General features: G+C 41.1%; 1 long non-coding RNA gene across 3 annotated transcripts in view; it reads right to left on the bottom strand.

Moving 5' to 3' along the window:
* The window catches only part of LOC145714013 (uncharacterized), a 279,372-nt gene that overhangs the window by 241,971 nt on the left and 19,965 nt on the right, over positions 1-17,436 (bottom strand). For 2 of the 3 annotated variants that reach the window (XR_014136769.1, XR_014136768.1), the window contains exon 3: positions 3,132-3,258. The exons of the other annotated variant lie outside the window; for it this stretch is intronic. This is a non-coding gene — a long non-coding RNA (uncharacterized LOC145714013). The remainder of the gene's footprint in view (positions 1-3,131; positions 3,259-17,436) is intronic. 3 annotated transcript variants of the gene reach the window in all.

Here is a 17,436-nt window from a genome sequence, read left to right on the forward strand (position 1 = left end):
CCCTCTTCTAGGCTACTCTCAGAATATCCAAGACCTTAAAATTCCCTGTCCATATGCCCCAAGCCTGTGTCTGTGGCCTGTGCCATCCTCTTCCCTAGCTCTGTCTTCCTAAGGATGAACCAAGCCATAGGTGGGAACAACCCTAGGCCTACTAAGGTGTTATGAGGGGTGGCCATGGGGCAGTTGTTGCCCTTCAACCCAGTAATGCTGGAGCTTGAACATGTGGGCTATAATGATCCTTCCCAAACCTGAATGTGACTGTGAATCACCTAGAATCCTATTAAAATCCAGAGCCTGGTGAAGTAGGCTTACAGCAGGCCCTGAGAGTCTGCAGTTCTAATAAGCTCTCAAGTACTGCCAATGCTCTGGACTGGGGTCAATACTCTGTGGAGCAAGGCTTGTATCTACGGCACGTGCAGAAGGCCCCTCAGGGTAAGGGACGGAGCCAAGAGGTTAGAGAGAAGGGGGAGCTGGACGTGAGCCTACAGTTTGCATCCTTGCCACAGGCCCACCAAAGTTAGGAGTAGCCTTGCTTTTCATCGTGTCAAGAAGTATAAAGAGTATGTCAACCATCTCTGGACACACCAAAGGAAAATGGTCAAGTCAGAAATACCATTTGTCCCTCCTCCCAAGCCCCGACATCCCTGCGATCATCACCTCCCAAGCCAGAAACTGGAAAACCATCCCCGGGGACCCTACACCATGACACATGTCAGTTTTCAACATCAATTTCCCCTTTCCATGGATATTCATACAGTGTTTTACTATGGTGCCACAACACTGGGCTCTCAGAAATCATACATTCCCCCTTCCTCACCACTGGTCAGTATCAAAGACTAAAGACCAGGAATTCAAGTAAGCTACAGAAGACATACTAGATTCTTATGACAACATACCTTCTACCTAGTAATCTCACGTACACCCAGGCCTGAGAGGGAAAGTAGGACACTAGGTAGAACTGACCCGTTCATACTAACACATAGCTGAGAGGCCATAAAGTCCCAGCTTCAGGCTCTGCTCCACTAGCCAGTTTGGGACAATCGACATTCAAGTTACCACACCCACATGAGCAGGCCTGGAGTTTTTCTTCCTTTTATCATTGTAAAGAGAAGGGTAAAAATAAAAATAAACACAAAATCACAGAAATATTGTTTAATTGGAATATTCAACTGGGGGAGTAAACTAGTAAGTGCATTCCCTCAGGCAGTTTTCAAAACTTTTTCAACATGAAATCACTTAAATCCAGTGGCAGTGTGAGCCCATATAAAACAAATGAAAACAAAACTTCCCATACAGTATGAAGTGTGGGTTGGCATCCCAGAGCCCTGTTTTCCTGGGACCCCACTGACTGGTGGTATACACAGAAGCCCAAGGGCAGCTCCAAGAAACCTCTAGTGCTCCAAAGTCCCCTTTTGGAAATCACCAAGGCAGCACATGTCACTTATAAAGGTCATAATTTCTTCCTAATCTCACTGATTAGCACTCAGGCACAAGAGAAGCAAAAAAAGAAAGAGAAGTCAGATGAAGGAAGGAAGTCATGCCACAGTAGTCTGGGGAGTGGGCCACAGAGCTGCCAAATGTTTAAATAATACATCCAAGTGAAGCCTCGTGATGACTTGAGAAATACAGAGAGCTGAGTCTGAGTCCTAATTCTACAGCTAACTCAGTTTGTGACCTTAAATAAGGTCCTTCCCTTCTCTGAGCCTCAGACAAAAGATCCAGATGGCCTCTGTCCAGCTCTGACACTGAGGATTTTATGATTTTTCAGGATTCCATATTTAAGTGAAGATTCATGGTCATATCATCCATCACAGATAGATGCTAGAGGAAAATAAATAAAGGAAACCTTTATGTTGTTCTGCTGGCACAGTTCTGTGCTTTCGTTCAGAAGCTCAAAGCATTTTAATAGCTTATTCCATTGGATCCGTAGCAGAAAAACAAAAAGGAAATTAATCTTGAAGAAATCATATGTCTGCAATCTTTGAATATCTCTTACTCAGTAGCGTTCCAGCTACTTCTGTGCATTGCCAGTCCTTACTGCCTTCTAGACAGAAGGAGAGAAAATAGAGTTTGACTTTTGGTGGAGAGGGAGGTGGTCTTTAGGGTATAAAACTGAGGAGACAGAGAGACCATCAGAAAGTATTTGCAGTAATGTAAATAAGAGAAGATGTGAACCTGAACCAGAGTCATGTCAATGGAGAGAACAGATTCAAGCAGTATTCAGGAAGACACACTGACAGGACTGAGTGCTGGAGTTGAGGAGGACAGAGGGCAAAATGAAGGCGAAGTGTCTTACCTGGATGATGACAGGCATGACAGTGCCATTATTCAAGCTATGACTAAGAAGGGAAAAGATTTGGGAGGCAGGCTGATGAATTAAATCTTGGAATGTTGACCGGGAAGGGCCTGTGGACCATCAGGTGGAAATGTCCAGCCTATATGTGGGCATACTGTGATAGGTCCTACAGGCCTAGGCAGGACCACATGCGGTCATGAGATTAATCTGGAAGTTCTCAGCACATTGGGCTCCTGCCTCCCTGTATTTCTGCTACATTGCCTCCTTTATTCATTAAAATATTTAGAGCCCCTACTTACTTTGCTAGGCAAGGAGATCTAGGGATGAATATAAATAGACAAGGTCTCTGTCCTTGTATAGCTTATAGACTAGCAGGGGAGACAATTAACAAGAAAAAAGATACAAGTATCATTTTCAATTGTGACAAATACTATGAAGGAAACACATGGGTACAGTGATCAAGAATACCAGAGGGAGGAAGGGGGACCTCTTGAAAAGGCCTTTAAACCAAGACTTGAACAGCTTTCCTGGACAAGAAACAGAATATGCAAAGACCTAGAAGCAGGAAGAATCTTGTCACCAAGCTGGGATACCCACTAACGTGGGTTCTGTGGTATGCCTAGAGTATTTGCTGCTGCTGTTACTGATATTTAAATGATAGTAGAACACTTGATGCCTATGACACGGTATTTAACAACTGTATGTTGTCACTGATGGGACTGGAGAGTGATGGTTACATGAGTCAGGTAGAACATTAACTTGCACAACACTTAAACAAAATTGCCACAGAGCTCTGTACTCCATTACTAATAGCCTCGATTGCCTTCAAACTCACCAGCTCACTGAAGTCACACTCTGGGCAAAGTCACCATTCTGTAGGATTTCAGTCGAACACTGTTACTGAGGAAGTTGATACTTAAAATAACAGTCCTTTTAATGATTAAATAGAGGGTTGGCGCAAACTGAAAAACAGAAAAAAAAATTCTAAGTAGCCATTGGGGAAAAGAGAAGTAGGTTGTGTTTTGCAATTCCTTCCTGGTGGGTTTGCAATTATTCCACAGCATGACAGCTAAAATGCCTAAGAAATCACTTACCTGAATTTCAATAATAATTAGTTCTCTATCCTTTGTATGTTCACTGTGAGTTCTGTTGACCTCACCACATGGAAAGACTGAGTTTACCCATTTACAGTTCTAAGTATTTATTCCTTGCAGTGTGCTGGGGGTTGAACAATTTCTGGCCAGCAGTGTGTATTTTAACTGGAATGTTTAAGATGCATCAGTTGAATAATTAATGTATAAATCTTAGCCGGCTGGGTAAGAAAAATGAAAACAAGCTTTACTTGTTATAGACATAGATTTAGCTATGTTAAAGTCTTTCTGCTTTTAAGACGAGCCTCTATGTCAAAAAAGGCAAATGACAGAAACGCTACTCTTTGTAAGGCAATTAAAGAGGAAATTAACAAATTGTGCTAATTTGTCATGCTGGTAATTTGTCTGCAAATTGTGGTGTTGCAGTATTACAATTTGGGTGTGGGACAGCATGCAAATGAGAACTCACCAGCACTTACCAAACTATTGGCTTCTTCCCTTGTTTGTAAAACTACTCAGAAATGCACGGCCTGCCTGTGGTAAGCTGTAATTAAGGCTATTTTTTTTTATAATTAAGGACAATTTTTTAAATTCACATTTTAAAGTCCACTAGCAGCCCCTTACATCTTTGTCTTACCCCGGCAGGACTGACAGGATGGTGCCCATCTATCGCCATTCAGAAAGGGCAGCTCATCTTACCACAGTCCTCAGCCAATGAGCCATGTGTGATTTGGGCAAAGGACTAAAGCTCTCCCGTGTGCTGGTGCTGTGTGCATCACTAGCCCCGTAAGAGTACCTGCAGTGCAGCGGGCCTCTGGTCTAATACCACTACGTAAGCTATCGCATATGCAGAGGCCAAGAAGAACAACTGCTCAACCCTAGTCACTTTGCTTCATGCCATTCCCACAAACGCTAAATGGCCCAACGAAACAGACTATCTTCAACACCCCTGGCTCTGGCAAGCAAGCAAGGGAAAGGATTTGACTATTGATAGTTTGATTTTGACTTTGGGGCTTTCCATAGGTTCAGGTCAAATGTAGTACTGCGGGTGTATTTCTTTCCAAGTAAAACAAGCCAAATGTCAGAGGCCACAGAATTCTTTTCTATGCTTTAGAACTCACAACTGAAAGATGAACCATATGTCTTTACCTCCTCAATCCCCATTTTATATACAGGGAAACTGAGGCTCTCAAAGATTAGATGACTTGTCTAAGATTCCATGGGCAATCAGTGGCAGAGCACTGGCTAAAAACCCAGAGTACTGGTGCCTCCCGGCAATGCTCTTTCCAACACACTACATCACCTCCTCAAGTCGGTCTGTCAGAAAATAAATGTCTAAGCAGTGAGCTGTGTGGAGTAATTAACTGGTATAAAGACACATCTATGAAGCTATAGATGAACATGAACTCCAAGGCTTCTATAGAGCAGCCTGATTATCAATCTGCTCAGCTTCCCTCCGTGGTCAGACCAAAGCTTAACAACCTGCTGGAATACCATGGCCCAACTTTAGGCTTGGACTTTACCCCATTGCTCCTTGTGTCTGTTACCCCCGATTCTGACCCATCTTCCTGTGGTCTAGTTCATGACCTAACACTCCATGGCTTTCCACTTGGGCTTGTTCATAGATTCTCTTTCTCCCTTCTTCCCAACATCCATCTCAACCATATTCCCTGCGAATCTTCCACCTCTACTGTTACCCCTCCGAGACCTGTCATCTCAGAAGATTTGGTACAGGTTACCACAGGCCTTCTTCCTTGATCCACCAGGTCCTGTAGATGAGGACCAGGGGCAGGGAGTGAGGTGGGGAAGGTAAGCATAATTAAACACTTACTGTTTCAAAATATCAAGAAGCTTCACTCAACCAACCCCTGGCATCGCTACATGCAATGAAAATGGGTAATCAAAAGCTAACCCAGGGCCTTCCAAGACTGTGAAGTGCCTGCTGAATGAAAAAGATGAAAGTAAGCTGCTCCCACAATTAGGGCTGAGTGCATTTTCTCATATTCTTGCTTTTCAAAGCTGTTCACCTCTATATGGCTTATAGTAACTTTTCCCCAGCTAGAATATTTGCTAGATATGAAATTACTATCATTTGGGAACAAGTGTTTTGGTGATGTTCTTAAAAGAGCCAGGAAGCGGGGTACCTGGCTGGCTCAGTCAGTAGAGCATGAGATTCTTGATCTCAGGGTCATGAGTTCAGACCCCACATTGATCACAGAGCTTACTGAAAAACGAACAAACAAACGAACAAATAAATAATAAATAACAAAAATAAAAGAGCCTGGAAGTCATCTAAACTATCAGTCATAAAGATAAGTCCTCATCAAATGGCATGGGTGGACATCTACCATTTAGAAAAATAATCTCTGTGTGTAGAAACTTAGCAAGAAAACTAGGCCTCCTTTTAGCAAATGTGTGTTACACTAGTAATTGGCAATAAAATAAATACATAAAAATATAATTCTTTTCAAACTATTGCTGAATTAGTGATAATTCAATCACGGGCTGGCATATTTTACCTTTCTTCTATTTAAAAAACACCAACAACAGGTTTCTGAGCAAATTAAGAGTATAAACATGAGCTCTTAGGGGATGTTTAACCCAGTTCAGAGAACAACCTGTTTCTAAGCTCTCTGACAACATTCATTTGCATAGAAATAATTAGTGTGCTAATTTCAAATGATCTTTACCTACTCATTGTAGCATATTCTAGCAAGACCTCTGCTTGGCAATGTTGTTAGCTGTTTATAATATCATTTCTGCTTGCAAATAATACAAATCAATCACTTTAAAGTAACCTATAACTCAGAATTGTCAAGACGTTAGAATGCCCACACCCCACCCCCGTACTGCTGGTCTGCATGAGAGAGGCCTTAACTGCACCACACAGACACATTTTAGCATCCACCAAATCCTCATTAAAGAGAATTTAAAACAAAATGTCTATAAATGCTCCATGCAGTAAGATCTGAAGCAGGCTGCCGGTTATTAAGGGTATATAAACCAAGACTCCACCTAGGAACCAAAATGCCCAGAGCTTTAAGAGATTTTCAAGAAAAAGAAATAACCATGCATCTATATTGCTTTTACAATTCAAAAAAAAATCTAAGTAGTGTAAAAATGTTCAGAAATAAGGGTTGAGAAGTATTCTAGTAACTCAAACACTATCTGAGCCACAAGAGAGCTCAGAGGTCATCAAGGGCGACCCCACCCTTGGCAACAAAACTCTCAGCAGAAGCTCAGAAACCTAGCTCTGCTTAAAGACCTCAAGAGTCTCAGACCTTCCCCTCTCCCAAAACTCTTCCCATCATCCAACAGCTCCAGGCATTAGACAGTCTTTCCTTACACTAAGTCAAAGTCTGCCTCCTTATAATTCCCACATATTGGTCCAAGTTTCTTGGGGGAGGGAAACCAATGTTTTTCTGGTTCTTTACGTGGTATTTTTTGCATGCATGTTCTCACTGGATCTTCCCAATAACTCTGTGAGGCAGATATTCCTACAACCCTTGCTTTATAGATGAAGACCTGGAGGCTGAGAGGCTCGGTGACTGCTCAGGTTTGCAGAACGGTGAAGTAGCAGAGGCAGGGCTTCAACTCACATTCCCTAACTCCACCTTCTATGCCATTTTTGTTCTCCCACTTTGCCTTACTGACACTTTGAAAACAAACAAAAAGGTTCTGATTTTTCACAAGAACCACCCCTGAAGACAAAAAGGGAAAGAATAATTGAAGGTGCACTCTGCACACACTCTCTGAGAGATCTCTGCCACTCACATGACTTCAAATCCGCCATACAGAGCAGCTCAGGTCTATTATCTCCAGCCCAGGCAATCATCCTGAGCTCTGAAACTAAATTGCCACCCTCCCATCTGGATGTCCTACAGTACCTCAAATATAGCAGATTCCATGCTGAATTTATCAATTATTCCCCCATTCTCTCTCCACACTCCATTTATGGTCTTGGTCAGAAATACCATCCTCTACCCAAGAAGCCATGTCAGAAACCTGGAGAATTAGCCTAGACACCTCTCTTCCACAACGTCATAAGGATTCCACCACTTTGAAATCTCTTTTGATCTGCCTCTTCCTCTCCATCCCCACTGCTACTGCCTTATTCCATCCACCATGAACTCTCAATTCAACATGCTGCTGGAGTCTATGTGCCTCCAGGAGCATTCCTCTCAAATCGACCTGCCTCCATGTACATCGTCACCAAAGTGATCCAATATGACAATCTATGTTCCTCCCCTGCTACCAACCTTCCAATAGCTTCCTGTTACCTCCAGAAGTAATTGTTAGGGGCACCTGGGTGGCGAAGTTGGTTGAGTGTCCGATTCTTGATTTTGGCTCAGGACACGATCTCACAGTTTGTGAGTTTAAGCCCTGCATCAGGCTCTTCGTTGACGGTGAGAAGGCTGCTTGGGATTCTCTCTCTCCCTCTCTCTGTTCCACCCCCACTTGTGCTCCCTCTCTCTCCAAATAAATAAATAAACTTTAAATTTTTTTTTAAAGAAGTGATTGTTAAACGCAGCTCATCGAGAAATCACTGGGCATGTGGGTAAGACATCTTTATATTTTTTAAGTGCCCTGGGCGATTTGAATGAGTCAGCAGTGTTTGGGAACTAATGGTGTACCAGGCAAAGTTTACACCTTCAATGACCTGGTTCCTGCCTACCTGTCAAGTCACCATTCCTGCCACTTCCCCCTTGGCAATGAACACTCCAGCAGTCCTAGAATATACCATGTTGGGTCACACCTCTGTGTCCCCACTGATGCTGACCTCTCAGCCTAGAATGTTCTTTCTACCTTTGGCCAACCTCTACTGAACCTTCAAATTTTAACTGAGGTGTCACTTCTTCAACAAGCCTTTCATGACCTCATTAGACTGGATTAGGCACCCTTCCTCTGTGACCCCATAGCATTGCACGGAGTTGTCTATTCTAACACTTAGCACATTGTGTTGAGATTATTTCCTCATGTGTCTGGCTTCTTGACAAACCTGTAAGCTCCTTGAAAGCAAGAAATATGTTTATTTATCACTGTCAAGCACATAATAAGTGCTTGTCAAGCACATAATAAGTGCACATAATAAGTGCTTAGTGAATGTCGACCTGCAATGGGTCTGATTTTAAGTTGAGGCTCTACACTGACTAACTAGATTTGGATTTTAGGAAGTTCAATTCATCTGCTTGGGCCTCAGTTCCCATATCTGTATAACAGCATAATAAATCCCCATGCTCATTCATATGCCAAACATGTGAACGTCTACTAAGTGCCAAGTACTGGTTTGCGTGAAGATTGAATGAATAAATTAATATATGTGAAGTTTTTCTGTAAACTGTTACACAGTATTGCAAAGACATTTCTGCAATTGTAGTTTTTCCTTAGTCTCTCTGAACCAGAAATAACAATCTCATTCCATGAGACCAAAGTCTACTGAATGATAATCTCCAGTAGGCTCACCAAGGTATCAGGGTAAGAAAGCCACTTAGTCCATAAGGAAGTGCACTGGCCTAACTAGGACTGGAGGTCCACTCTGGGAAAGCATAAGATAGTGAGAACCCGCTGTAGCAGGGGCAGTGCTAATATCCCAAGGACACAGGCTTCACAGCTGAGCATTAGTGAAAAAAGGTCACTAAGCCACAATCCTCCCCAGTGACTTCTACCTGTGCTCAGGTTTCCATGATAAAGGGTGTAAAGCCCAATGCAGCATGCTAGACGGGCTCAACAACCCGACTTCCTAAGACTCTTCCAGGTCTTCCTGAAGCCTGTCTACTCAGGTGAGTAATAGGTCCCCTGAGATTTTCCGGGGGATGTCACTCCCAGGGGTAGCAGTCTTAAAGTTCAGTCCCACAGAGCCCAGGGAAACCAAATTGATTTGCTGACCCTGAGGAATCTGAGCCCAGATGAGCTCTGGGCTATTCTCTACCAAACTGCACTGTTGTCCCTGAGGGCTTATGTCTTACAGGTCCAGAAGGGACCATAAACTCCCCCAAAGCCCTTGGACTAGAGGTTCTTTGGCATGTTCTAAGCTACTACTCTCTCTTATGGAGCTGTTCATCCTCTAGGAGGAGGTCCCAGCCCACAGATTACTTCTTAGAATCCCAAACCCTACAGATATCGGGCAATGACACCATGTGGCATAATGTCCACCCCCCTAAAGGAACCTGATCTCTCATTGCCCAAGAAGTAACTCTTAGAGTGGGGGAGCTATCAGAAGTTATGCCAAGAGCTAAGCAAAGAGGGGATGGAGATTTCTTTCATGTACAGAGCCCTTAGAAAGCATCAAGTCCACATTCACTGAAACAGGTTCTTATCAGTCATCCCCTCTAATACCAGCCAGGTGATCATGTCTACCTCCAAGAAAACGAAAGGTTTGAGCTTGTCGACTAGGAGAGAAAATAAAAGACATGAAATCTGTGGTATCATATTATTTCACACTCAGTGCCACATAGAGTTAGACTTCAGGGACCACAATTCAGTCCATGGAACATCTTAACCATTCATTCGATAAATATTTACTGAGCACTTATTATATTGCTGGAAAAACAGCCACAATCTGTCCTTGGAGAGCTCACAGCCTAGGAGGGAAGACAGACACATAAACAAAAGAATTATGATATGACATTATGTGAAGTACAGAAGAATCTCAGAGCTGGATGTAGTTCATTGTTCTGGAAAAAGGCTTTTCCAAGTAGGGGACACCCAGACAGGGTTTTTGAAGAACAAAGGCAGACAAGGCAGGCAAAGGAGTCTGAACACAGAGAATATGTTGAACGTCCCGGAATATTGCTGGAGCCTAAGATAAGATGGGGGTGGGAGAATAAGGTGAAATGAAAGTAAAGAAGTAAGTAAGAAGCACATGGATATACCAGGCTAAAGAGCTTGAACTATACACCTTTAGGAAAGTGAGGCACCACCAGGGAAATTCGAAATTTTTCCTGTTTTTATTTTGTTGTTTATTGTTTTTGTTTTTGTTTGTTCTTTGCAGTGAAATGCCATGACTAAATGTTCAGTTTGGAAAACCACTTTGTGTCAGTGGACAGAGTAGAGGGGGTTGCGGGGGCACGGCGAGAAACTAGAAACAGGTGCAGCACCTGGCCGGCTCAGTCGGTTGAGCATGTGACTCTTAATCTCGGGGTTGTGAGTGCAAGCCGCATGGTGGGTGTAGAATTACTTAGAAACAAAATTAAAAAAAATTTTTTTAATTGTGCTTTGTAAAGACCATTGTTAAAGAATGAAAAAAGAAACGAGAAATATTTGCAAATACATATCTGATAAAGGACCTATATCTAAAATATACAAAGAACGCTGAACACAACAATAAGCAAAAACCCAATTTAAAAATAGGCAAAGGATCTGAACAAAAACTTCACAAAGAAGATATACAGATGGTAAGATGCTCCATATTATGTGTCATCAGTGAATTGCGAATTAAAACAATGAGATACTACTACACACCTATTGGAATGGATAAAATCCAAACGACTGACACACCAAATGCTAGCAAGGATGCCAAGCAACAGGAACTCTCATTCCTTACTAGAGAAAATGTGAAATGCTTTAGCCACTGTGGAAGACAGTTTGGCAGTTTCTTACGAGACAAAGCATACTCTTACCATATGATCTAACAATTGTGCTCCTTGATATTTACCCAAAAGTGTTGAAAACTTAGGTCCATGCAAAAACCTGCACACAGATGTTTACAGCAACTTTATTCAGAGTTGCCAAAACCTGGCAGCAAGCAAGATCTCCTTCAGTACGGGAATGGATAAAATAAACTATGGTCTATCCAGACAATGGCATATCATTCAGCCCGAAAAAGGAATGAACCCTCAAGCCATGAAAAACACTATGGAGGAACCTTAAATGCATACCACCAAGTGAAAGAAACCAATGTGAAAAGGCTCCATACTGTATGATTCCAACTACATGACATTCTGGGAAAGGCAAAACCATGGAGACAGTAAACAGAGCAGTGTGGCTAGAGGTTCTGGCAGAGGAGGGAAGGACTGCACTATAAATCCCCTGTACTCCAACTATTCATCAAACTACTCTATAGGATACTTGTCATGAATGATACGTGACATTTTGCTCTTGTCAAAACTCACAGAACTACAACACAAAGCGTGGACCCTAATGTAAACTGTGAACTTTAGTTAATAATATCAACATTGACTCATTAATTATAACAAATGTATCACACCAATGAAAGATGTTAGTGGGGAAGACTATGGTCAGGAGAGCATATGGGAGAGGAAAGTATATGGGAACACTATACTATCTGCTCAATTCTCTGCAAACCCAAAAGTGCTCTAAAACAATAAAGGTCTATAAAAAAAAACAAAGAGAAAATGAAGTACTAGTACACGTTACAACTGGGTGAATCTTAGAAGCTTGATGCTAAGTGAGAGAAGGCAGTCACAAAAGACCACATATTGTGTGATTCCATTTATATGAAAGGTCTAGAGTAGGCACATGTAGAGAGACAGAAAACAAATTAGAGGCTGTCTAGGGCTGGTAGGACTAACAGAAAATGGAGAGTGAGTGCTAATGGCTATGGAGTTTCTTTGTTGTTTTTTTTAATGTTTTAAAATTTACGGTGGCAATTGTGGTGATGGTCGTAGAACTCTGAATATACTAGAAACTACTTTAAACAGATGAAGTGTATGGCATGGGGATTATATCTCCCTGAAGCTTGAAAAATGCTAATAAATTTGAAAATCTTAATAAAATGGATGTTTTTCTAGGAAACAGCAAATTGGAATCACAAAGAAGTAGAGAACATGGGGCAAACCATGTTGTTAGAAGTCATTTCCTCCAATGGTTACTACAGCACCTAGATAGTTTTATGGGCAAGTTCTTTCTAATTTACAAGGAACCAATAATTTCCATGCTCTGAAAGTAGTTCCCGGTATACAGAAATAGAAGGAAAAAAGTCCCATATGTTTTATAAAACTAAGTTATCCTGTCCATAAAATTTGGTGAATACACATACAAACACGCAGAGAGAGAAAACTGAAAGCTAACAGTTACAAATAGAGATGCAAAAATCCTAAATAAAATGCCAGCAAACCAAACCTGGTAAGACAAGAATATCACACCATAAGCAAAAGGGGATTTCCAGGACTGCAATTTAAAGTAAGACCCTGGATTAAGAGTAACTTATTCTGTGAGTGTTCTTCAAGACAGGCAAAATTTTGTAATAAATTTTACCTTGATAAACGAGTGATGTCTTACAATACAAGTAGTATGTGATGCCAAACGTCACATGATCACAACTGAGCCAATGGTTCTTCTCTCTCTCTCTCTCTCTCTCTCTCTCTCTCTTGCTGTGGGATTGTGGGTGATCATCTCTCATGCTCGGATGCTCAGTCTCAGGCCACAGTGTTTGGCAGAAATCAGTAATTTTTCAGAACTCTGGAAGGTGTCCACAACTGGCACTAGTGTATTTTTTGTCACTTCAAAGCACCTATGGACAGTCCTTTGCTTTTGCACACAAGAGTAAGCTTAGGAATGCTTTGCTTCCTTCTAGGTCAGGCTGCCTGCAGACAGAGACCCTTTCCTCTGCTGCCTTATTGTCCATTACATTAAATACAGTATGTGACAAGAGTTTATTAATACTGCACTGTAGTCAACATCCGTGCAAGCATATACAATGGCCTCATGCAGGAAAAGGCTCCATTGAGCCAATAGATAGCAGTGATTCCATTACTGATAGTGAAAGTCGTCCTACACAATAACCCTCCTCTCTCTCATCTCCCTCACACCAGCCACGAAGGTTTTCAAAGGTAAGTGCAGGTTAATTTGTTTATTTTTCTTTATATTTTTTAGTTTCTTTATTATTTTGTATTATGTTATAGTATTGTAATCACTTTTATATCAATATTTTTGGGTTGTGGAATAAACTGTCTAAGTTTCCATTATTTCTTATGGGGAAATTCGCTTTGATCTACAAGTGCTTTGGATTACAAGCATGTTTCTGGAACGAATTATGCTTGCAAACTAAGGTTTTACCTGTATTAGGAAATCATCACAACAAATAGCCAAAAGAGAAAACTAGCATGGATGACAAAGAATTGATATTTTAAATTTATTTTAAAAATCTCTTCAGTAGGGGTGCCTGGGTGGCTCAGTTGGTTAAGCATCAAACTCTTAATTTTGGCTCAGGTCCTGATGTCACCATCATGAGATCGAGCCCTACATTGGGCTCTGTGCTGACAGCGTGGAGCCTACTTGGTGTTCTCTCTCTCCCTCTCTCTCTCTCTCTCTGCCCCTTCCCTGCTCATGCATATGCTCTCTCTCAAAAATAAACTTTAGAAAAAAATCTCTTTGTAAATAAGAAAAATATCTATACCAGAACAGAAAAGTGGGCAAAGGATAAAGAAAAGAAAAAAAAGTTCAGCTTCACTAGCGATCAAGTAAACGTAAATTTTAAAATAAGGCACTAATTCTTTGCAATCATATTGTCAAAAAACTCAGTGACAATCAAGAATTCAGACAAAAGGGGCAAAGGGGCATGCCCACACTCTGCCTCTAAGATGAGAATTATTTACAGAGCCAGTTAGCAATACCAATCACAAGCTTAAAAATGTGCATACATGTAGGAACCAACAACTGCACATCTAGAATTTATTCAAAGGAAACAACCAAAGATTTTTGCACAGACTTGGCCACAGAAAGATCATCTCTGCATTGTTTCCAGCATGGAAAACAGAAATAACCTAAATGCCCAACAGTAGCGAGTTGGTCAAATAAATTACGGTATTTCTATACAACAAAATGCTATGTAACCACTGAATGCGTAGGAGAATAAGGAACCTAAAAGATTCTTCAGAATATGTTAACTAAAAAAACGAACAGAAGAGTATGAAGAAAATAGAGAAAAGAAGACTGAACAGTTGTGATAAAAGGTTAATAGTGGTTACCTCTGAGTGGTAAGAATATGAGTGACTTTTATATTCTCCTTTTTGTGTATCTGTGCTTTCTCCACAGTCTATAATAAACATGTGACTTTGCTAAAGAAAGATACAATGAAAGAGTGCCTTCTAATGTTCACACTGGTTAACTCAGAAGTTGCAGTTCTAGAAATTTACCCTGATGATCACACATTCATGTACAGATTTATATTTGAGAACATACATTATTATAATCACAAAAGAAAAGGAGGCCAACTAAATATCTAGCAATAGTAATTATCAAGCATGTTATAGCTATAGGATGCAATACTGGGCAACTACTAAAAATCATGAGGTAGAAGAATATCTAAATATATAAACAATTCACTGAAAAGGCAAATTATAAAATATTAAATATGATAAAAAGCTAATATTCTAAAAAAAAAAAAACTTCGTTGAAAAAAGGTTGGAAGAAAATGTACCCAAATGAACATCAACTACGATTCTCTCCAAGTGGTAGAACCACAGGTGGTTTGTTTATTTTCATCTATCTGCATTTTACACATTTTCTAAATTGTAATTTTAAACTCCAGAAAAAAATTTCAGTTTGCATTTGAGGGGGAAGGAGAGAGAAAAGGTAGAACAACATAAAAATTATCTTTGCTGCCATCATGCTGAGAGGCGTTTATGTCAGGGCACATTGGCACCCTAAAACTGAATCCCAGAATAGGCCCTGTAAGAATGGGAGGAACACAGGTTAAGACAAATGAGAAAAGGGGCAATATATTAATATGTTGCCTGCATAATAGTTAAAAAATAAACATAGAAAATTTTGGAAATCGATATATCAAGATGTTAAGATGGTTTAATTCTTGTTGATAGGAATATGGGTAATGGCTACTTTTATGGGTGTGATTTTCTATTTTTTTTTATTTTCCAAAAATAAAAAAATTACATAATAAAACCAAATGAGAGAGCCATACATGTTTGCACTCAGTGGTCCCAGAGCAATGGGAATACATTTGATCATCTGTCTCTGAGACTGGGGAAAAGCCCAGTCTGTTCCTGGGATGGGAGGGAGCATTCATGGCTACTGCTTTCCTGCCTTGGCCTCTGGGGCTGAACAGGGTCACTACCAGTGAAATAATGCAATAGTGCCCGTCTCTCCCTTCCAGTATATGGCAGGGAACTCCTCATCCTATGCCAACAGTCCCACAAACCAGGGTCATGGACCACTAGGCCTTCAGAGCCTCCAGTCTGAAGCATTCACTCCCCTGCCATGGCCCTCTACTGTAGCTCTAGGCCATCTGTCCCCTGCCACTAGACTGTGAGCTCCTGGAGGGCCTGGACAGCTGTTTGACTCAAATCTTGCCTCTGTGCCTACCACAGCACCTAGAATAGAGTAGGTACTAAATCAATACTTAGGAGACTTTGAAAAGCAGGCAGGTATGAAACAGCATCTTGCTGCTGATGGGAATAGAGGGACAAGGCAACCCACAAATGTTTCATCCGAACAGGAGGGCAACACCCAGCCTACTGCTTGGCCGTTTTTTGCTGTGCGCACGGCTGCAGCAGTCTCATGGGTAAGATCGCCACCTAGTGGAATGGGGTAGGCATGGGCAGTGATGAAAGCAGGTCAACATAGAAATAAAATGGTTCAGATCTTCTTTGAAATAAAAATATACACATCATCACAGTATGTGGAACAGTGGGGACCAGACGAACAGTCTGTGTAAGGGCATGACAGCAACAAAGTCAATATCACATTAATATACCAACTTACCTGTGATGCAACAGGTTTCCTTTGTTTCAAAGCAAGGAAATATGTCCCATCTCACTGCCAAGGGCTTACGTATTAACTTTAAGTGTCAAGGTTCCTGTGGATGCTACAGTATTCCTATAACTTTAAAATTATTCTACCATTTTTCAGCCACTATTTCTCTTGGTGGGAAGAAGATAGAATTGTTTTATCGTAAGAAATATGTAAAGAGAGAAGTCTCCTTTGTTACAAGTTCACATAACAAAAGGTATGGAAAAATACCTTTTTTTCATTAAGACAAATTTTCCTTTAAACATTTGCTAGGCATCCAAAGCCACCAACTCCTGTTCTTAGAAAACAGCTTTCAGGGGCAGAAAAACTCAGGTCTGGTATTGCACAACCCTTATATTTTCCCCTTGAAACATAAGCCAAATAGTGGCTGTCAAACCGAGTGCAGGGAAATCCCTCCATCTCCTCTAACATCAGAATGAAATGAAGCCCCACCATTCAAGCTCACACGTGACAAGTCTGAGAGCACATGTGGGTCAAACACCTCACACCTGGTCTATGTGACGTCCCCTCTTTCAACACAATAAGCTGCAGACAGTCAATCTGAACTTGGAGCTCCATGGAACCACATAAACTTCATGATGCCAAGAGTACGATACATGGCTTGAGAACCCCATTCTGAATGAGTACCTTCGAAAGGCAAGGCAAAGGGTCCTTTTGTTTTCATTTGAGCCAGGAGAAATCCTAGCCAGCATTAACTAGAAAGTCTATGGAATCCCAAGAGGTAGGTAACACTTCATCAGCTTTTACACACCAACACAATAACAGAGCTCACAATAAAATTGGAAAACCTCAAAAACACCTTTCATCCCAGACTGTTGAAAGTTTCTGGTTGATCTCTCTGTCTTCACTTGTCTCAATCTGGTGAAACCTACACATTCCAGCCTTATTAATATCCTTAGAGTCTAACTCTGGCCATTTCATATTTCTTCTTTAGTCCTTGTCCAAAGACCTGCAGTGCCTCCAAATTACCTATGGAAGAAAGTTGAATTCAAGGCCCTCAAAAATGGGGCCCCAGCCTACCTTTCAAAACATGTTTGCATAATTCTCCCATTATAAGCCTGTGCTCCAGCAACATTAAATTGCTCACTGTGCAAGTGTATCCATATATATTTTTTCACCTTTCAAAGGCAATGAAAAAAATAAGGTCACCCCAAAAGACCATTAGGATTGTCCCCAAGTGCTATAGAAAGCCTGCCCAGAAAAGTATCTTCAGACGCACCATCACACAAGACATGTATTTAAGTACAAATCCATGGAGGATGAGTCAAGAATTTATACCTCTCATTACCTGACCTAGGTTATTTTAATGCTTGTTCTGGT

This window comes from Panthera onca, chromosome X (genome assembly GCF_046562875.1).
Source record: "Panthera onca isolate mPanOnc1 chromosome X, mPanOnc1 haplotype 2, whole genome shotgun sequence".
NCBI lineage: Eukaryota > Metazoa > Chordata > Mammalia > Carnivora > Felidae > Panthera > Panthera onca.